At 39.7% G+C, this 22,680-nt stretch overlaps 1 protein-coding gene across 3 annotated transcripts in view; it reads left to right on the forward strand.

The window, feature by feature from the left end:
* lingo2b (leucine rich repeat and Ig domain containing 2b) overlaps window positions 1-22,680 on the forward strand; it is a 51,080-nt gene that overhangs the window by 10,650 nt on the left and 17,750 nt on the right. Inside the window, exon 2 of one of the 3 annotated variants that reach the window (XM_028566129.1) lies at window positions 2,526-2,697. The exons of 1 other annotated variant lie outside the window; for it this stretch is intronic. The gene's annotated coding sequence lies outside the window, so the exon portion shown is untranslated. Of the gene's footprint in view, window positions 1-2,382; window positions 2,698-22,680 lie in introns of all 3 variants that reach the window. One more of the 3 variants, XM_028566128.1, reaches the window with a different exon arrangement.

Raw genomic sequence — 22,680 nt, forward strand, 5'->3', positions numbered from 1 at the left:
TTTGGGGTTGACACAAGAGGCTTAGTATCCCATGCATAGTGATTTTGTTTGTTTTGCATGCTAGGGCCTGTGTGTGGTTGAGTTGTCCCACTTTGGTCAAATGTCCTGTCAGAGGGTCCAATACTGAGTTATTTGAAAATGAATATATGGATGGAGGAATAAATGGTCAAATATGTTGGGAAATAAATAACTTGAAATGTGACAAAACAGAACTAAAAAAGATAAATAAATCAGGAAATGGATCTCTAAAATGTTCGGAGACAAATAAACAAATGTGATCAGAACTGTTAGCGAGATGCGGGGATCCACTTGGGTATTAGAGATATTGACAAAACGACAAACCGCAGCTGAAAGAGACCCTACCTAGAATTGATTAGACTAAAGATAAAGTATTTAAGATAAGATTATATAGTCTTTATTGTCTCGAAGGAAATATGTCTTGGACACGTACACATACAGTATCTGCTGTTGAGGAAATACAACATAACATAGTGCACACATACCGCAGCCTACATACTGTCATGGTTGTGGTTTTCTGTTGTGATTTTCCCTGTTCATTTTAGTAATTCATTCCCTGTTTTTCCTCCGTGTCTTCAGTTTTTCAAGTGTTTTTTGGGATTTTGTTTTGGACTTTCCTTTAGCCTGCCTGCCTGCTTCAGGACACCTTTGTTTTGTAAGCCGTTACTTTAATAAATCTTCTTTATCTTCCTCTACCTCCTCGTCCCTGCATTTCTGGGTCCAATCCTCACAAATCCTGACACACACAGACTGCCACTAGTCCGCATGATCACACTAACAGTTTGGACCCAGGCCGACTAGGTTACCATAAACTAGGGATGTCACAAGAACCGATACTTCTTTAATTTCGTTGAAGACCTGTTTCTGTGTCAGGAACAAACTCTCTCTCAAGATCTGGCAAGATAGGCTAAAGTTAGTCTCGCTTTGCCAGACCATCCTCCAAAGCGTGCTGATGGAGGGTTTGGCTACTCCACATAGAATTCGGGGATGGGAGGAAAACGTGCTCTGGTTTAATGGCATTTCTTTAAACCAATCAGAATCGTCATGGGCGGCGCTAAACTCTGCACAGAGCCGCTGCAAAAATAGTCGTGCGAGAGAAAACTCAGATTGGACAGATAGTCTAGCTAGCTGTCTCAATTTACCCTGCAGAGATCTGAGGAGCAGTCAACAATAGTCCTCGTAAATTCACCGAATTTAAAATTCCAACACAAAGAAAGCGGAAGGACACGAAAAATGCATGCATCCAGCGGAATTTCCTCCAGTACCGGAGCAATCCCGGAAGTGGAACGCGAAGGATATAGACTAGGCGTGTAAATATCTAATGTTAGCAAAAAGAAAATATAAATTATGCAAAATAGTTTTCATTTGTTCCGGTAAGTAAATTTAGTTTTAAGGCCTTGTTTTCAGCCAAAATGTCCATCCCAGTTAATATGTTAAAGTGAATTACGGGAACACCTTGCTAACCAAGCTAGCTAGCTTGTGCTCGTGTTACCTGCCTTTTAAAAGCAACCTCCTCCCCAGCTCCACGCTCTCGTCCTAATATGGTCACTTCTGGCTCCAAAAAAAACACTTCAGGCTTCAAAGCGGTAGTCGGTAGGAATTTATGTCTCGTATCGTCACTTTAAAATCACACTGAACTTTGCTCTGTTCAGAAACAAACAAATTGTCCCGGATTTGTTATTAGCCGAACTGTAGGCCTAAGCATTTGTTGCATGCAAATGGAGCAGTGATCCCATGTGATTGGGCTACTTTTGGTCATAAAATGTTTATATGAAAATAGTTACCGTACATTAATGTATTGGGTTGGAATCATTTAAGCACGTTTTTAAACTGAATATTAGTCCATCACTGCTGTTGAGCAAAAACAACCCTTATGAGACACATACCATGACATTTTTTATTTTCTCAATGTATTTATTTCTTCATTTTATTCATTCACTCCTCCATACCACAACATCAGGATCAGGAGCACATCAGTCTTGCTCTGGATAATGAGCAGTGTCCTGCAGGTTTTTTCTTTTTTCTGTGATCCAAGTCTATGCTAACATTTGCAGTGCATACATGTGACGTCAGCCACCTTGTCTTTCGTTATTTATTTATTTTATATTGGGGGGGGGGCTAAGTTATAGCCTATTCTATTTTAGGCTTTTACTCTGAAGGCAAGCACGTCAGCTTCGCTGTGGCTGCAGCTGCTGGCTTAACGCATCTCTCTCTCCCTCCCTCTCTCTGCCCCTCTCTCTCTCTCTCTCTCTCTCTCTCTCTCTCTCCCTGCCTCTCTCTCTCTCTCTCTCTCTCTCTCTCTCTCTCTCTCTCTCTCTCTCCCTCTCTCTGCCTCTCTCTCTCTCTCTCCCCCCCGTCATCCAGCGCTGTGCCGATGCCTCGTTAAACCTGGAGCCGCTGCCAGGAAGGATGAGCTGCCCGGTTACCGGAGAGAAAACCAGATTTTTGTGGAAAAATTAAGAAAGGGAAAAAAAACCAGATAATTTTTTTTTTCTTCTTCTATAAAGGTAGTTTTTCATGGAAGACAGAGTGGAAGGAAACCAACTCAGTGAGAGGACTGCATTCACAGTCTGTGCAAGTGTGTGAGCGTGTCAGTCAGAGTGCGTGCCTCGGACTCCCCACTCAGCGATGTAAAACGTGAAGGTGGATTTTGGCATGTGGAAGAAGAGCAGGTAAAAGGTAAGACTCCCGACACTTCACATGGGCACTGAGCAGCTTTCACACTCCAGTTTAGAGCTCCTGTCGGTTTCAAGCTGTTGCCAAGATGAATGGAAATCATTCCTTCCACAGGTCAGTGTTAACTCGCAGGTTAAAAAAATAAATAAAAAAATATAGATATTGACACTTGGTTTCATCAGCAGACTAATAGGCGTAGTCCCTATATCTTGGGCAGGATGCAAATTCAATAAATGAATAAATAAATAAACAAGAGAAAATGATGAGCTCCCCATGACGTCTGTGATGAATGAGAATGGAGATAAAAAAAAAAAAAAAAAAGCTCAGCCTCAGTTTGGGAGTGATGTAGGTGTTGAGGGAAGAAAATGTGGTGCATTCACTGTTTGAGTTTTGGGTGGATGGCGACACTTCCCTCCCCACAGCTTTGTGGTATGAAAAGGAAATCAATTAAGTGATGTTACATTTTTTTTTTTATTTATTTAAATGTGTCAAATTTGCCCTGGGCGAATGGTTTGGTGACGCCTGTGGATGTGAATGTATTTTTTTTTTTTTTTTTTTTTTTTTTTATCCCACTGAAGATTGATGCAGCATAGAGATTGCATCTGTGCCCTGGACGACATGATGACACCAACACACTTCACAAGGTGGATAAAAAACCCTCCCCGAGCTGCACAGCGGGGATGACACATGCACTGTATGAAGTTGCCGGCGGGTGCTCTGCTGTGAGTCAAAGTGGACCTGCAGCACAGGAACACAGTCCTTTTTTTTTTTTTTTTTTTTTTTTTTTTTTTGTACCCCCCAGAGTGGACCAGGATCTCTAAAAGCCTGCGGGGGTGAGATATAGTGTAGAGATACATCCTTTCATGCGGATGAGTGCTTGCAACAAAAAAAAACTCACTTTACACACTTCTTAGCCTGACCTTAAGTATGAGAAATAGGACTGAATTATAAATGAGTTATGCTCCAGCCAAGGGACTCAGCTACTACAAAATCAGCTTGTTCCTATCTTCCTAATGGAGAGCAAAGTTCAGGGGAAATTGCCAAGAATGCATTTGTAAGATATATAATATAATAAAAAGAGGCGTTCAGGAACAACAGTTTGGTGAGCCGTGTCAAATAATTTATCACACTGACCAAACTATAACATCTTGTGACCATCAATCCAGAATATCAAAGAAGGTTTTTAGAACTTTTTCTCGTGACAAATGGATTCAGGCGCGGGGACTTTTTTTTTTTTTTTTTCGACAACTGCCGCCCCTGTTGTCTCCGAGCAAGAAATATGCTAAAAGAGGAGAGAGAGAATACAGGCGTTACCGCTGAGAGAGAGAGAGCGAGAGTCTGCGAGATAGTGTGTGTGTGTGTGTGTGAGGCGTTTCCATAGCAACGTGTCAGGGGCGTGTTTGGTCCCTGGAGACGGTGAGGAAAAGAGGGGAGGAGAGAGATGAGAGGCGAGGAGAAAACTATCCCTCGTTAAGGGTGAGAGGGGGATGGGGAAGGAGATAATAGAGGGAAGAGGGGAAGGTGGCATTGTCTTCCGCCCCCCTTTTGTTTTTCTCTTTTCCCGTGCTGTGTTCTCCTCACGCCACCTCCTTTCCTCACGCCACCTCCTCTGTTCATTTGGAAGTAACTGGCAGGGCTTGTCCAGGCTGCACTTGTGTCATCTTGGAGGCTCTACATTTTCATCAAGTGCACGGAAGTGTTTGAAAGTCCTTCTAGTTCTCGATCATTTCCTGTTGACTTTGTTTGCACTTGTGTAATTAGTAAGACATACTAACCACGACCAAAATCTTGAACTCCACAGCCTCACTGGTCAGTTTCAAACCCCCGCATTTATTTATCACTCCTATCTTGGTGAGCAAACTAATGAGTTAACATCCCATCCATGTGGCTGCACACCAACCAGCTGGTTGCTTCTTCTTAGCACTTTTATTTCCCTCAGCAATGTGAAGAAGCAATGCCAGCGTTTGGACTTTATCTGCTCCATGTTTATCTCTGTTTACTGATTGTCTTATTCGTATTATTAGGACCTACATGATCTGTGGCTATTAGCTTCAACTCAATAGACACAATGCAGCTCGCTTCTGGCCACATCCGCATGACACACCCACAGCAAACTGCTACCAGTATTTCTGTAGCATCCAAAATCTTAAGCCAAATGTAAGAATTTAGGCATGAACATGAAATTTCTTAAATTGATGATGTAATATATATCCTTAATATTTGTTGTTATTGTAAAAGGACAGATGCCACATGTTGTAGCAACAAGTGTCACCTAGAGATCCAGATGTTTGATGCGTATGTCTACTACTTGCACAGACGTTAAACATATTATGCCTTAGTGAATTTGAATAGTTCATAGCCGCATGAATTTTATACAATACAAGAATATTTAAAATGTGTCTTTCTCCTATGATATGAACACAGGATAAGGTAACATAATGTAGGTTTTGAATGCAAGGTGTATTGCACTGACATATCGCTAAGGCCTACAAAGCAGGAGTCCACTGTGTTTAAGTGCCTCATTTTAGTAATAGTTAATGATCAGCTGTCCGGTACCAGTGCCTGTTTTATTGTGCTTGGTAAAGTAAGAATGGCATGAATGAGCTAAATTAGAGAGTGAAATGATTTGTATTCAGACAAATTTGAGCTGCGTGTATTTTCTTATTTGTGGCTCTTACACCCCATATTCTGCTAATAGTGCACGCATTTAAGTTATTGTATTGCAAAAAAAACTATTATAAGCACAATAGAAGAACAGCTGGCTGCTGAATAGCACCATTATTAATGCAAGGACTTGGCTAATTCACACGCACGCACCCACGCACACACTTTAATTGCTTTAATAATTATCTTTTGGGTTTAATTTTCCTACAGCATAACTAATAAATAAAATGCTGTTCAGCAGTCACCTCGTATATCCCAGATGTTGGAGCTTCCCACCAACATATGAACATGCCATACTATAAATCAGCACTTAACCAAAAATGTGTCACATTTTTTTAATTGCATTACTAATGTAATGATATATGTGTGTATATATATATATATATATATAGTAATGATATGGTAGAATGTAATGGAGTACTAAGGCCGAGCAAGTTTGAAGTCTCATCACCTTTATTTAAATAGTGTACTGAGATTGCCTGAAAACAGGTAGCTGTTTGGATGATACACTCAACTGTCTGCAAGACAGCTATGTGCTTCAAAGTGGTCTGCAGTGTTGTAAAGAATATCTCATTTGTAGTACGGAAACATGTAGAAACTCCAGTTTAGGCCGGCCACACACTGGCTGCGTGGCGTGAGCGTGGCGTTTCTGTTGCGTGTCAGCTGCGTGGCGGCTGCGTGGACTTTTCTATGTCTTTGCACACCAGAAACGTGTCTGATGCGGCGCTGCTGCTGCTGCTGGCCTTGTACACATGTATGTTTCCCATTGATTTACTGCACTCAAGCAGTATACTTTATGTTAAACATAAATATATGCTGATTTGATTACAGCAAAGACAATGTTGGCAGTATTCGCGGCAAAATAGGCTACAGAATATTTTGTTCTTTATTGAAAGGTGAAATAGATTTTTTTTAATTACATTTATATCTGCATTTAAGTAAAAACCTAGAGACTTTCAAACATCAACATGTCATTTATTTATATGTATTTGTGTGAAAATGACATATGAACATCTTTTCCTATTCTATTTTGCCTGGAAACGCTTCCAACATGCTTGCGTGTCGCGTGGAAAATAGGCGTTGGTTCTATTTCTAGCGCACTCGAGCCGCACCTGAGACGTGCGTGTCACGCAGGCAGTGTGCAAGCTCTAACCTGTTAACATGGGAGCCAAAATAAAAACGGACATGCACGCAGCTGACACGCTCGCGCCATGCGGCCGGCCTAAGCCTTTACAGAAAACCAAGAGCAAAGCGATTGTCAGTGGACAACAGCCACGTTTTTCTTCTAGGCTTCCACTTTTTTGTGCTTAATAGCATATTGTATTCAAATTCAGTCACGTTTCTTGGGAGTATATCATTAATTCCGGTCCTTTTCTGGAGGTTTCTTTGTAGACTTTGGTAACAAAAGGCCTTATGGTCATCAGCTCGTAAAGCAGCAAAGGAACCGCCATGGTTATTGTGTGTAGGCTACGAGTCAGCGCCAAAAGCCTTTCTCTTTTTTAATGTTAATGGGCAGTAGTCAGAAACTGAATGGAGAATTAACTGTTCTAAACTACCTTCCTCTAAGCAGTCCAGTTAGCAGAGCAACGTCGAGCTCATAGCAAAAATCTCCACTTTCATTGAAAAGAATGTTGTCTGCAGAAACAGTGACCACACCTGAAGAGAGAGATTTGGCCCCAGTGGTAAAATTCAAAAAACAGTAATATGTTGTATAAGGATTTTCCCTGACAAGATTAAATAATATTGGAGATAAAAGCTACGGAGGAGTACTTTCATGTAAGTCATGGATTTTTTTAATCAAAAGAAGAGGATGCTGCAAAAAGAAAAAAAAAAAAATCATCCAAATGTTGAATTACAAAGACTTGATGAAGTGCTTCAAATTGCAGGGATGGAACCACTCCTGAACTGCAACTGCTTTTTATATGTGACATTAAGAGCTTTCTGAGAGTATTCTCAAAATAGGCAGAGGTGCTCTGCCAAAATGGCTACAAAGCTAAAAGACAACTCTCAATAAAAACGAAAGAAAAGTTTATGAATCTTGCAATGTTTGTGAATACGTTGAGGTTTGACCTAAGTTATGTAAAGGAGGTGGCAGACAAAGGGATTCACAGATGTCTGAATTAATATAAAAGCACCGACAACATTCGCACATACTCACCAAAGTAACAGGACAGTGAAGTTCTCTCTCCAGATGTAGCCCTGCAAAACATTAGCCTTATTGGAGACACATTATTTTTGGTTTAGTTTCACAGGAAAAGACGAGGCTTGTCTGTGGGGCCCTTTGCTGGAGTGTGATTAGCATTGCAGATGCAGGTTTCTGTAGGCGTCAGTTTCAACAAACTCAAGGTTCTTCCTCGAGATACAAAGGACAAAGACTGCTGAAAACCTTTCAAATAATTACAATCCTGCACTAAGTTCATAGTCATAAGCGTAGTCATAATTATATTAATAAACACGACACTAATCATAATAACAGATATACCCATTCCCATAATAATAAGACTAACAATAATACCATATTCATAGTTACGTAATCCTGCTGACATGTTACATTAAAATCAATGCAGGGCACGGCCCTCACACAGGCAACCAGCGTAGTATTGATCCATTTCAAAGTAAATATGCAATCCATCAAACTGCATCATATCCATTGCTGTAGACAACAGTTAGAAGCTTATTCTTAATGATAGCCTGTAGTATTGTGGTCATTTATCAGTAAAATCAATATACTTGATTGGTGTCAACCTACTGTGTATATATATAAATATATATCTCTATCGGGGGTGGAGCTAGTTGATGTACAGATGGTATGATATTTTGCTAATAGAGGGTGGAAGAAGTACCGTGTAGAAATACTCTTGTTACAAGTAGAAGTCCTGCATTCACATTTTACTTAAAATAGCTATGTGTAACTTTCAGTTTTTGTTGATTATAATGTAAAAAATTGTAGTGTTTTTACCACATCTGCTGTCGTAAAGATATTTTCTTTACGGTGCTGTATTGCCTGAATTTAATGTCCGCTACTGACGTACAACCACATCGAGCATTGTAAAGTTAATTTATGAATGAAATAGACATATTACATACATGAGGGCCAATTCAGGGACGGTTTAGAAGCATTTACAAGCCTGTAATTTTCTCCATCTGTTGAAAGCCCGACCGAGATTGACTCGCACGTCGTCTTTCACTTTCAGATTTTAGTTGTTCTTCGTTTAATTTCCTTCTTTCCTGTGATGGCCCTGCCCCAGTATCAGCCATAACTACAGCAGATAACTTCTAAAATAAAATTAAAATACAATAAGGTCTATATGAAGAAATCCCCTGCTACCCTTTACCTGGCTGGATACTCACTAACACAGGCTTTTCCAGTGTTACACCGAAATCTGTTTCCTTCACAATGTGTTACTGTAGCGCCGTCTACCTGCCGTAAATCATTTTGTGACTTCTTGGGAAGAATCGGACCCGGGCAGAAGCATTAATAAAAACTTTATAAAAATAGCGTTCTTTTCACTGTTAGTCTGGTTTGCTGTTACAGGTCATTTATAATCATCAGATGAAAAATTACAGTTTCAGAAACATTTAAAAGTTACATTATAATAACTTTAAGTAATAGTACAAAAGTATCAGCATTAAAATACTAAAAGCAAAATGTCAGAATAATGTATATTATATTATTATAATTGTGTTTAATGTTGTAGCTGGTAAAGGTGGAGCTCACACTTTATTTACTGCTGCATAGCTTAACATATAACAATGTATCATCATTTAATAATTGATGTATATGTCATATTAATAATCAAAATTTGTAACTAGTTATTGAAGTTATCAAAGAAAACCTCAAAAAAAAGGATTGAAATAATTCAAAGGAAAAGCAGCAGCAAATCTTTACAATGGCACATGAAATGTTTTTGCATGAACAGTTACTAAAACAGTTAAGGAGTTGCCAACGTCAATCAACTAAATGACTTTGACTTCAAATGTTTTGTGTGCAAAAATCTTAATTTGTAAAGTAACTGGTAACAAAAGCTGTCAAATAATTAGTGGAGTAGTGGAGTAAAATGTACAATATTTACCTCTGAGATGTAGTGGAGTAGAAGTACCACCTGGACATACTCAAAATTGTACTTAAGTACAGTTCTTGACTAAATGTACTTAGTTACATTCCACCACTGTATACGTGTAGCAGTTTAAAAGATCATTGTGTTTTATGAAATTAACTGTAATGATTTAGAGATCGATATTAGTTAGTTATATAGTTCATACTGCTCTGTACAGACTTGACCAACTGCAATTACAGATTTATTATTATTATATGTTATTTGTTTCCTTAATGCAAGGCGATCTTCATTCTACCTCGTAGCACATTACATAGTAGAGGAAACCGCTCCAGTCTGAAAACCCATTTAAAGTGCTAAAAGTCAAAATGTTTATAAGTGCCTGTCACTCTTGCTGCTATATATAAAAATGCTCAGTCCTCAGCAATGTCAAGAGCACATAATGGCTCGCATCCTTCCCATTAAGAAATGAGTGATCAAAGCAACAGGCAGGCCTCTGGAGGACACACTCCTGTAAGAGACACTGGTAAAATGGGGGGAAAAAAAGCTTTCAGCACAATGGAGTTCTCAGATTAGTGTGGGCTTCCCTTTCTCTGGCATCATCACATACTCAGAGGAAGGTTGACATTAGCTGTTTCTCAGATGCCTATTTTTAGATTGTTTAAGAGCACTGTCGGTAAAAGGAGCTGGGTGCCCTTTATTAAGCAGTACATTCATTAACTCGGTAGTGTAGTTAAGTAAGATATTTATTTTTCTGCCCTCTGAATGACATTTTCTGAGCTTTTTAATTAATGCGAGTTGTGTCATCACTAGTTAACGAGGAGTTTTAGCATATGGTTCTCCTGGGTGGCTAATAAACTGAATATCCAAACAATTTCATATTTTCACAACCTTAAAAGAAAGACTTGTTTTTTATAGACCCCCTATAGTTCTGACTTTATCCAATGTCTCATTAGGACATAGGAAGCACAGGTATAGGGGTCCTGCCCCAGAAACATTTTAATGTTTTTAATATCCTTTCCTGAATTCTGGCAACAGGTGGTTTGATACAAGCATGAGAAAAATGATGGGTCCATTTTGTAATTATACCCAGAGGAAGTGCTTGGCCCCAGATTACATTTGAAGATATTATACAGCACATCTACAGAAATTGATTTGATGACAAATTCAGAGCCATCTTTAATAGTAACCTCCTTGTTCATTTAAACTTGAGGATCTATGTATGCTTGCTTATCAAATCAGTGACTGGGGAAGTGGAGAGGACAACTGTAGTCAAAGTGCCCCACTGCATTCTCCAATAACCTATATTCATCTTCCAATCATTTTTACTATGAAGAATCACCAGGACATCTCAAAGCTAGATTATGTTGTTAGCCAGTTATCTTGGTGGCTGTGTTTACACACATTTTTACAAAAATCAATGCAACACTGCTACTGAGTAGCTCCCCACTACCAGTGATGCGCGGGTCGAGATGACAACCCGCAGGTCAGGCAGGTTTCGGAGAAGCTTACTAGATAATATCAGGGGTTCGGGCTGACAGGTCAGAAAGTGACAAGCAGCATTCTGAGTAAATTATTAATACTTTACAGAAACATTACATGACATAGACCATGGCATTTTCTTAAAGGACAATTCTAGCGCAAAACGAACCTAGAGGTTAATAACAGATGTATACCCACTCGATCGTTCTCTGGGACATGTTTTAATGCTAATCGAATGTGTAGCTTGAAACAAGATAGCGCGGACCATTGATTCGCTTACAACGCTAGTATTCGGGCATAGGGAAAGTAAAAACAAATCGCTATTTTATACCACTAAAAAGGCTCAAAATATCACCATACTTCAACGGTAGCATAAATGTTAACCGAAGCATTGAGAACATTGTAAGTGTACAGACAGTTTATTAAAAAGATAGATTAGAAAGACAGTAGCTCCCAATACAGCGGCCGCCTGTATACAAGAACGCGACTGTCTTTATAATCTATCTTTTTAATAAACTTACAATGTTCTCTCACCCTTTTGCGATATGACTCTCTGATTGAAAAATGACATTTAACTTAACATCAGTGTGTTTTTCCAGAAACAATGTCCTGGTTATTGTGGATAATACATCTTGATTTCATTATTAATACTACGTTTGAATGAAAAGCATTATACCTGAGCTATGGAAATTGTGTGGGTTAACATCTAACAAGTCTCAGAAAGGAAGAGTTAGGCTATGTTCACACTTTGCGTCATTTTTTAAGCTGCCACAGCATCTGTTTTACATTATGATCCTATGGAGTAAACCGTGTTTTCCAAAAAGTCCTGAACGCTTTTTTAAACATCACTGCCGACCTCTTTTTTGCAGCTTGGAGCGTCTTTTTGAAGTTTAAAATAGTTCAACTTTTCTGAAAAAAAAAAACAGCCTACGTCAAGCGCTTTTTTGACAGCCAACCATTGACAAGCGGAGTAGTCAGTCCTGTTGTTTTCATAACAATAAAAAATGGAGTCGGAGCACAGCGAGTTACGGTATGACCGGGTGCTCCCTGTACACGGAACTCGCTTTGTTTTATGTAACGTTAGCAGCACTACTTTCTCTCTCTGTTCTTTCTCTAGCTTGCTCCACCACTTTGTTTTATCTAACGTTAGCACCGCTCCACATAGCGCTCTAGCTAGGATACTGTAGCAGTAGCTGTTGTTATAGCAGCTGCCGGCTTTTTTTTTAACTACAAAAGCCCCGTAATCAACTTCTTCTTGTCAAAAAAGACGCCAAGTGTAAACATAGCCTTACAGACATATTTTGTGCCAAAAAGTCAAACTTTTTGTAATACCAGAAAAAGATGACTTTATATTCTGTTTCAGTGGGTTTAGCAGCAGACAGACTATTGTGGAAACAAATTGGAGAGGTGAGGAATTAAATGTGACATAAGCCAAGAGGCAGATTTGATATCTGAATCTCAGAGTACCTGCCGGCCCTCCCGCCTCACCCTCATCTCTTTCCATTTTGGTATTTATTAATTTCAACAGTGAGGCCCGTAACTCTGCATCTCCTGGAGTTCTGCCTGTATCTGGCCCATATTCTATCATTAGCTCCCCCGACCTCTCTCCCGCTGCCTCCCTCCATCTCTGCTACAGCAAATTTACTGTAGTCACATATACAGTAAAGAAAATGATAGAGGGTAATATATTACACATTGTGCAGGTGATAGAAATGTGAACCCAGAGGGGTTTATGAAACTAAAACAGAAGGAGACCAAAATGAACATGAAGAGGTTATAAAGACCTTACTGAATTGGATATTAGAGTGGAAATGATGCCAAAAGTCAACAGGGAGGCATTTTTGAAATGTCATTTAAAGTGCACGAACGGCACAGCATACAATAAAGTAAATCTGATACAGGAATTGAAAGTGAGAGCGGTGGTAGCTGATTAAGGAGCGTGATCTGAATGAGATGTTTTGACTTAAAAGCATAATGTTAAGGCAAATCAAAATTTCTACAGTCCTACATTCTGAATCTTACCATGTTTCAGGGCAAATATATGTGAGTGTGCAGTAACTTCAAGGCTAATATTGATTTTTTTATGCTTTCATGTTTTTTTTGTATCATGTATTTGGTGCGTTGGATTCTGATGCGTTTGCAGCAGCAATGAAGACAAATTACACATTATACAGTTAAGCATTTCATTGCCCTGTGAAGTAAAGATAAGGCAACATAATGCAGCATAACATTTTTATTATTAGAAAAAAAGAACTCCTGTATAAATAGATACTGTTAGACCAACCACAGTGTAATAAATGACACCAGGTGATAGACAAACACAAATCATACTGATTTCCTGACATCGTATGCGCGGTAATAAAAACAACTGCTGATTGCCTGTCATGATAGAGGTAAAAAGAGGGCCCGCTGTTGCACATTTCGGGAACAAATATTGTTCCAGTCTAGGATGGTCAATATGGTTTTATTCACCTCTGTGACAGGAAGCGGGATGGCTATGCTGAAGTGCTCAGTAATAACACAAATAAAGCCAGCGAGTGCAGATACAAACAGGTTGTTTGCTTAGACAGGGAACAGAGCGGCACTCCCAGGGAACACCTGCTATACTTTTAGTAACCACCCTGTCAATACGATTGGCCCAGCGAGCTGTAGCCTTAATGCACTCTCCTCCTCGCCATTATAAAGCACTTCAAAGAACACAAAGGCCATTAAACCGACAGTGTAGCGCCAGGGCCTGCGTGTTTCCAGTTGTGGAGCCCGTGGCCTCTCAGCTGTCCTGTCGTGTGGATGCCAGCTCTCTGGCTGATCCTCTGTCTGAGAGCACACTCCTTGCCGTGGGGCCATGTGGCTGGTTGCCGGCCAAAGCCACAGCTTCAGTGACTTTTTTAGGATGACAGCATCAGCGCCACATGCCCTGCAATAGCTGCGTCCTTGTGTGCTGCTGCCACACTGAGCATCTGACCCAGAGGTAGTGTGCAGAGCTGCCTCTCAATCAGGGTAACTATTATTTATAGTTTTCTGTTTTAGTTTGGTTTTTGATTTTAATATATAATTGAGTATGTTACTTTTTTAGTTAGGTCGATTGGTGGCACATTGTAGTGTTATATGCGTAGATAGAGGTTACAAACAGGTGTGAAAAATTCCTCTACAAGTTATTTGTATTATTGGTTAGAAAATCAAGTTTGCTGCTTAGATACACTAAATGATCTTTAGTGCTGACTGGTTGTATCTTCACTGTTGAAATGTGCATGCCCCACATGTGCAAAGGACTGGAGGCAAAAAGCAGCAACAAATTGTCCTTGGCATATGACATTGTTTTAATTCCCTCTGGAAAAGAATAGGTGACCTAAGAGTTACGGTAATTTAAATTGGGAAGTTTTATGTAATTATGTCGGTAGATTGTGACTCACTGATTGTGACTTTCTCCATTGAGAAAACACGAGGGAAGTGTTTTGTGTAGTGTTTCCCAATGTGTCTCCCAGTTAGTGTGACCTGTAATATCCTCTGAAGTGTTTCACATGTCCATGCAGTGAAAGGGATTTGACTGGAACTTCGGTTGCAGAAAAGGTTTGAACTGATGTGGGTTGTTTGTCTGAATACATCCAAGATTCTACAGACAGCCACAGAGGAATTTTCTAAGTATTTCTAGTGTGAGACAGGCAGAGAGGAGGATGACAAAGGAGCAGTGGAAGTAATTTCATTCAATTTCCATTCACCTCCCCTGTATTGCAGTGTCAAATCTCAGCAGCAGACACCTCAAAACCTCAGCAAATAAAAGTGAGACTGGATCCAAGCCGTGGTGAGAGACTACAAGTGTTTTTTTGGGAGAATATTTGGGTGAACTGACCCATCAAAGTTCTGTTACTGTAGGTGTAGTCTATATCCACGAAGTTCCACTTCCGGGATTGCTCCGTTGCCAACGGAAATTCTGCCGCATTTCACTCATTTAGGCCGGATATCCGTCGCCTTGGGCTTCCCTTGTGTTGGCATTTTAAACTCTGGTCGATTTACGAGGACTATGGTTAACTGTTCCTCAGATCTCTGCAGGGTAAATCCAGACAGCTAGCTAGACTACCTGTCCAATCTGAGTTTTCTGTTGCACGACTAAAACAACTTTTGAACGTACACATGTTCCACCAAAACAAGTTCCTTCCAGAGGCAATTTCGCCGCTGCACCATTGCTCCGTACGGCGATTTGCGTCACCCAAGACGATTGCGATTGGTTTAAAGCAGGCATGTCCAAAGTCTGGGACGGGGGCCAAACATGGCCCACTACCAGATTTCATACGGCCCGCAGCCTCGGTTTGTGAAAGACAAGAGCTTGTTGTAAACTTAAATGTTAGCAAACTTTGCATTACTAATAATAAGTCATAAGTCAAATTGACATGAGGTCAAGATAATTATGAACTTCATGGAAGTTTAAGGTATTCCATACAGTTTGTTCTGTCGTCTGACTACAGATGTAAAAGTAAAGGCAGAACTGTTTTTGTTTTTTAGATTTGTTCACACCTGAGTGGGGTAGATTTGGTAACACAGCCATTTTAAAAACGATGAAAATAAAAACCTCCTCCGCAGCGCTGTGGAGGAAGGTCTGGCAATGCGAGGCTACTGTAGGTGTGGTCAGAAGTGGGCTTTGTTGCACCTGTGCCACACAGCAGTGATGTCATGGTGTACTGATAGACTGAAACCACTCAAAGTCAGCAAAAAAAAAATTTAAAGTTAAAGTAAACAAATTGATGTAAAAACTTAGTAAACAGAAACATTTTCACAAACTGACTAAAACTATCTTTCATCCTTGAAAAAACGTAAGCAGAAATGTTCCCTGGGTAGAAAAGAGAATCAATTTTATCACAGACTGCAAAACAACTTCTGAAAACATAAAGTAATGGTTCTAAAGTTGAATATATGATTCTGTCACTGAACTATGAATCTAAATAAAAGTGAACTAAATCCAAATGTTTCTTTTCACACCCAAAATTAAACCTATTTTAAACTGAACAAAAAAAAATGTAATTGTAATTAATGTAAAAATAAAAGATTATATTTTATGAAAAATCGGACATCTGTAAACATTCACCAACAGAATATTAGCGTAAATAGGAAGAATCTGAGCTTTGCAAATGGGATGTTGTAACTCCACACTGAGATTCAGACTGATAAGATGGCTGAGTTTCTACACAAGCATCTTGCTGTGTGCAGCACTAAGGCAAGCTCTGTGAATTTTAAGCAATTGTGTGCTCGTTTGCCAAAACAACTGCATTTGCTGTAATGCTGAAAGATTCTTGCAATCCAGCTGGCAAATACACTGGAATGAATTAAAGCTTCTGACTGTAGAAACCTGCACTAAAAGCAAGCAAGTGTTTGGCGAGAGCCAGATTTTGCTGAACAAATATTGCCGAACAATCTCAATGTCACACTTTGGAGTGGGTAAGCGAACAGAGAGCTGCTGTTGGGACAGTGTCAGTTTGACGAGAGAACATCCTGAATGTGTTGCATTTCGCTAATCTTGCAAAAATGTGCAAGCAGTCCATCTTGCTGTGTTTGTCAGCTGCTTTGGGGATTAATTAGCATAGCAGTGTTTTGAAATGGATCCACTGCAGAATAAGACTGTCCCTTATTTCACACACTGTTAGTGGGCCAGCATCACGCTCTCACAGAAATAGACGGCTCGTGGTTCAAGAAAATGAGAGATAGAGACTGCAAACTAGTTGCTACTTGCAAATGTCACTTAATAATATTGAATGCACCTTTCTGTAAAACAATAATGTGACCTCTCTATCTTCTTGTTTTTAAAAATACTTGCTTTAGAAGAGAATCTACGCTGCAATGTTTGTTTTTTTCATTTTAATGAAGAAAAATCAATTCCAGTGTAACGTCACGTGTCAATGTGATATTAGGATGCTATTTTTTTTTGTAGTTTGACACAATTTAGGATAAATTGACGACGTTTAATTTACGGGATAGTTCTGGTGTCTGCCGTAGGTTCCGCCAGATGTCCCTCACCTTCCGCTTTCTTTATGTTGGCATTCTAAACTCCGGTCAATTCAGAAATATCAAATTATGTTTATCTTTTTATATTTGAGTAAAATTCTCATCAGACACTCGACAGCCATTTTAATTACAAAGCTTGCTTCTCTACGTGCACATGTTCAACCAAAACAAGTTCCTTCCCGAGGCTATTTTGCAGAAGCACCATTGTTGCATCCGGACAATAAACCAGAGCACATTTTTCTCCTATCCAGGAATGTTGTGTGGACTAGCCAGACCTTCCTCCGCAGCGCTGTGGAGAGAGGTCTGGCAATGCAAAACTAGACACAATTTAATTACAGCATTATAAACCCGGTAACTTTTCTCATATCAGCCGTAAATTCGGGGTGAAACCAGACTTTTTACAGTAATTCATAACGGGCACTAGGCGATTTGAGGGAGGATGAGGGGGGGTGCCAACCACCTTGTTAGGAACATGAATAAAATGCATGCCCCTTGTTTACCTGCCATACCCCTGTCCATCCCCTAGAAGAAGAGAGAGAGTGCAGAGTCAGAGGGGTTGTTTAGTTGAATAAGTTAGTCTATTCTTCTCATTGATCCTTTTTCTAGCTGAGGTTTGTGCAAGTTAGAATCTATGGCCCCGACCAAGGCTCTGAGATATCAGTAGGCTAACTGTCAATCGATAAATCCATGGCACTGTCCGTGGTGCCTAAGGTAGCAGACGGATTTGTCATTTCTACTTTTTCTCTGAGTCCTTCTGTCAGTTTAATCTTGATTATATGTCATGATGTGCTGTGTGCACATTCAACAGCTCCTGTCTTTCCAAATTCGTGTTGAGCAAGCATGCGTCATCTTCTTTGAATCCTTTGTGCATGCACATTCTATGTGAATGCGGCACGGGAATGGCAGAATCCATGGCTAACAATGTACACTATGGAAAGGTAACTTATGGGTGTAAATACATTTAATGACCAATATAAATAGTATCAGTAGTATCATACAATTGGTTTCTTAAGGACTACATATTTAAATTCTAAAACCTTGGTATATATTTGTAAATTGAGTGGATGACAGAACCTAATAATGCGCTCAACGTTTCTAAATGCTGATACCGTCAACTTAATTAACTGAGAAGTTGGTGTGGGTAACGGTAATGTGCTCTCCTCTGTTTGGAGACATAGTTTGTTTGTAACTCACCGTGGGCTTCATTAGAGGAAGAATGATTACTGGAGTATTTTACTTAAGAACAATTCTGTTCCTTCACTTCCATTTTCCCACTCAGAGTTGTCATGAGAGGATTGCCTCTAATTTCACCGTCAGACATTTTCTGTGTTGCACAATATGCCATTATTCTCTTGTTAAGTGCATTAAGGGATTTCTGTTGTTGACACAGTGTTGTAATTTACCTTTTTGTTGTACCCACTTTCCTTTAAACTGCCTTGCCTACTTCAAAAAAGTAAGTATGTTCAAAGAAAATGTCATAAAGAAAATGTCATAAAAGCATTCAGCTGGGTTTTACACGTCATGTACATGCAGCATTTAAGTAGCAAAATATCCCCGCATAAGCCTCGTTTGAGACTTAAATAAAAATATCCTGTGGCTGCATTGCATTATGGTCTATTGAATCTAATTTGGAAATGGAGAAATCTGCACACTAACCTTAGCCAAACACAACAAATAGGACATGGCTTGTTGAGCTACAAAAGCTTGAAGGAAATTAATTAGGCAAGTTGTTGCTGATCGCTCTCTAAAAGTAAGAATACTATTTCTGTGAGCATTTAAGTGGTTGAAATGTTTCCGGCCATTTATTTTAATGGGTCATTAACGGATAGGGAACTATCAGGGTGCACTCAGGTTGCCAAGACATGTGCTAAGTGCACTCAGCATTCCCACATGGACAGGACCTCGATCACTGGGCTTTGCCATATTTAATCTCATGTCTCTAAAATCAATATCTCTTCATGTGTTATTTGCACGCTTTCCATCCCAAAACTTACCAAGACTTAGATATCTTGTTTTTCCAAAAATCCTGGTAAAGTTTGTTTTTTTCATACACCCAGCATGGAAATGGGGACAATCACTGAGTATGTTAACACGCACACCAATATTCCACTATTATTCCGAATATGACAATATTCCAAATTTGACACAGGTCATGTAAACAGCATATTCCGAATAAGGCCTTTTTCCGAATATAGCATTTTCCGATTAAGACATGTGGGATATTCCGGTGTTATTCAGGTTTTAGATAGCCTGACAAGCCAGACCCACATCGGTTAGTCTGGGACCCGGTCTGGGAACTCACTATTGACAGGGCTCAATCCGAGGGGCGGGATAAACGGTTATCTTTCAAATTCCCTCTGCACGTAATAGGATAGCGCTACAACCAGGCAGAGCAACGAAGAAGGTAGTGAAGCTAGTTGATAGATTAAACTTTTGCCATATCCGGTCGGCAAAAAAAGGTTAAAGGAATGAAATAGAGATGCTGTATTCGCACGGTCCAACAAGTCTGCCACCGCTGGTAAACTTTGAAAAAATTGTATTTTGCACGGCTACATGTAAACGGGAATATTAGTGGAAAATTCACTTTCATTAGCCATGTAAACGGCTTAGTCGGAATATCGTCTTTTTCGGAATAAGGGCAAAAAACAGAATATTGGGTGCCTGGGTAGCTCACCTGGTAGAGCAGGTGCCCATGTACAGAGGTTTACTTCTCCATGCAGTGGCCACGGGTTCGACTCTGACCTGCGGCCTTTTGCTTCATGTCATTTCCCCTCTCTCTCCCCTTTCATGTCTCAATTTGTCCTATAAATATAAAGGCCTGAAATGCCCAAAGATAATCTTAAAAAAAAAAAGGAATATTATGTGCATGTAAACATAGTCAATGTTAATCTCCATTGTTCAGCTTTCTAGTACAAGTGCTTATGCTCATCTACTGCCCAAAAAAAAACTGTTTAAGAATATTCAGTTGGATTGTCATGAAGATGACAGACAGAAAGAAACAAGCAGTGAAATGCATGGCTTGTGACTGATCTGGAACCATCATCTCTGCATTTAAAATATGAATGCTCAAAATGCTAATGTGAAGGACAAAGAAATCCAAGCTTTTGTAAAGGAAAAGGCCCACCCAGAATGCCACAGCACAGTACACTCTCCTTGATCAGCCGTACAGTGATCTGACTTGAGCCCTATGAAGAAAAAGAAACAGCTTTCAAACGTATTAAGATCCAGATTTCAAACAATAAGTGAAAAAGGTAGTATCTGTTGCTGAGAAATGTGTCTGGTTGCCGGAGCAGGTGCCACTATTTACTATGCTGCTCTGTGTTCCATTGATAGAAAATAGATGAGGTGCTAATGGATGCATGCCACCAGTAGTTCTCCATCCTGTGTGAGACATTGACTTTAATACAGAGGCCCTTTTGTCCTCAGCTTCCCTGTAATGATTTCCTGGCATATGCTTGGCTTTCTTGAATGGTACAAATTGCAAGATTTAGAATGTCCAGAATTCAGGACAGATTAGCCGCAGAGTTATAGACAGAGTTTGCAGAAGAAAAAAAAGCGTGGCTTGACTTTGCCAAAAAAAAGAAGAAGAAGTCGGGTTTAATAATTTGATGTGCTACTTTCTCAACTGGATGGTCGTTTTGATGACTACATGAGGGAAACACTGTTCAAACATATGATATGATAAGCTCTATCCAAACCACAATTCCTTTGAGCACAGACAGTATGAACTCAAGTGCTTTTGCAATGGTAGAATTCTTCCTTCTAACTTAGTCACAAGGCTTTCAAGTGGATAGCAGACTGTACATAATGTTTTTGGAATATTTATGCATGCATGTGATGTGAATATGTGTTAGCCTGGGATTTTCGTGCATTTAAGCACATTTAAGTGGTCCAAACCCGCTTCATTCCCAGAAGAGTACAGTTTTTGGCTTGTCGTTATGTTTGCAAACAGCCAATTAAGCAGCAGGTGTAAAAGGCAGCTAATATCCTGCAAAAGCATCCAGTAAGCTCAGACTCACTAATTTGATGCCGTTACAATAATTCTGGCGCAAACAAATCACAGGAGAAGAGCTTGTGTCTCAGTCACAGTGAGCCTTAGGCTTCTGTCACATTTGTTGTAGAAATCCACAAACAGTACTCTGCAGTCAGCGCTTTTTATTGCTGCAACAGTTTCACCTAAATAACAGATACTTTGGGGGATTTATTGGTCTTTGTGAATTACTTCTTTTTAATTTTTTATTGTGGTGTTGAGAAAAGTGACTTAAATAACAAATGTGTTATTTCTGAAAGACATTATGCATACCTTTGTGGAAACATGGCAAACACAAAACATCCAGCGAAGAGGTAACCTAAGTAGTAATAATCTTATAAATACTTAAATAATAAAACTAATTTGGCTTTTGTTTACTGGCTAGGGAACATGGCTTTCAAGAGTGTGGGAGTGAAATTGTTGTGTAGAGCCATGGCCGGATTAACCTGTTATGGGACCCTGAGGCAAACATTTTTTGTCGGGCTCCTATTATTGCACCCCCACCACCCCTCTCCTCATCAATGTGCATAGAAACCAAGAAGCCAGCCAACACCTGATGGTGTACCAAATGGTCTTTTTCTCTGTCAGTTAGCTTGAGGCAATATGATTTAACACAACAAAGAAAGGGACAGAATTATTGTTTCTGCAGTGCATAATAATCCCAAATAATTTGGCAAATAATCAAGTTACGTACAAAGACCTGAAACTAGGGCTGCGGGATATTAGGAAAATATCTAATTGCGATTATTTTGAGTGATATTGCGATATGATTCACGATATTGGAGGGATTGATAATTTTTGTATTTTTGTATTATTCTTATTTTCATTGAAAAATATTTAAAAAAAAAATGTTTTTAAAGGATTAAAGTGTGACAAAGATTTTTTCTTTAGTCTGTAAGATACGATTTGTAGGGCGGGATGTCTCTGCAGCACCACAATACTTTATTTTAGAATGGTTTAACACATATTTTGCCTTTTAACAAATATTGCGCCCCCCCTGCGATTTGGATATTCCACTTGTTCATTTTGCGATTTCGATAAAATTGCGATTAATTGTGCAGCCCTACCTGAAACATGGTGAAGCTGGGGTTGTCTTGTCCCCCGAGGGTGGCGCCCCCAGGCAGTTGCCCACTTTACGCAGTTGATAACCCAGTCTTATGCATTAATACATTCTCACTTCCAACTTCACAGACACTCGCTTGGGTCAGGACACCTTGGCGTCACTTTTTAACGCTTTGGGTACTCCTTTAGCATCATTTCTTTTAACGTGCAGGGTATTCCAATAGACTTCAACACGTGGTTAACGTTGTGAATAACAAAAACAAAAACACTTGGGTTTAGAAAAAGATTGTTGTTTGGGTTAAAATAAGTATGTTTTATTGCGTAAAGTTAAAATGAGTTAGCGTTGACTTTTGCTTTCACATGGGACACCAACAGCGGTCTCCTGGGTGAAAGTCCTGTGTTTGTTTGACCCATCCATCCACCAAGCCTTTTTTTGGATTCTGTCACTCTTTATCCCCACAGACTTTGTCGCTCTTTATACTATGTCATCTCACAGCGGCGCCCTCGAGCAGTTTCTCTAAGCGTCTAATATTTCCGTGGAGGGTTTTACATTGGAGTTGAAAGCCTGTTGCGTCTCATACAGACTCCAAAGGGTGCCTTTTGCGTCGGTATCAGACGCTGAGAACCGGTTGTATTTAGAGAGACCTTTCAGAGAGACATTGTGGTGACTTTGGAGAATGTTGAAACCCCCAGTTAGAATAG

The sequence above is a fragment of the Perca flavescens genome, chromosome 20 (genome assembly GCF_004354835.1).
Source record: "Perca flavescens isolate YP-PL-M2 chromosome 20, PFLA_1.0, whole genome shotgun sequence".
NCBI lineage: Eukaryota > Metazoa > Chordata > Actinopteri > Perciformes > Percidae > Perca > Perca flavescens.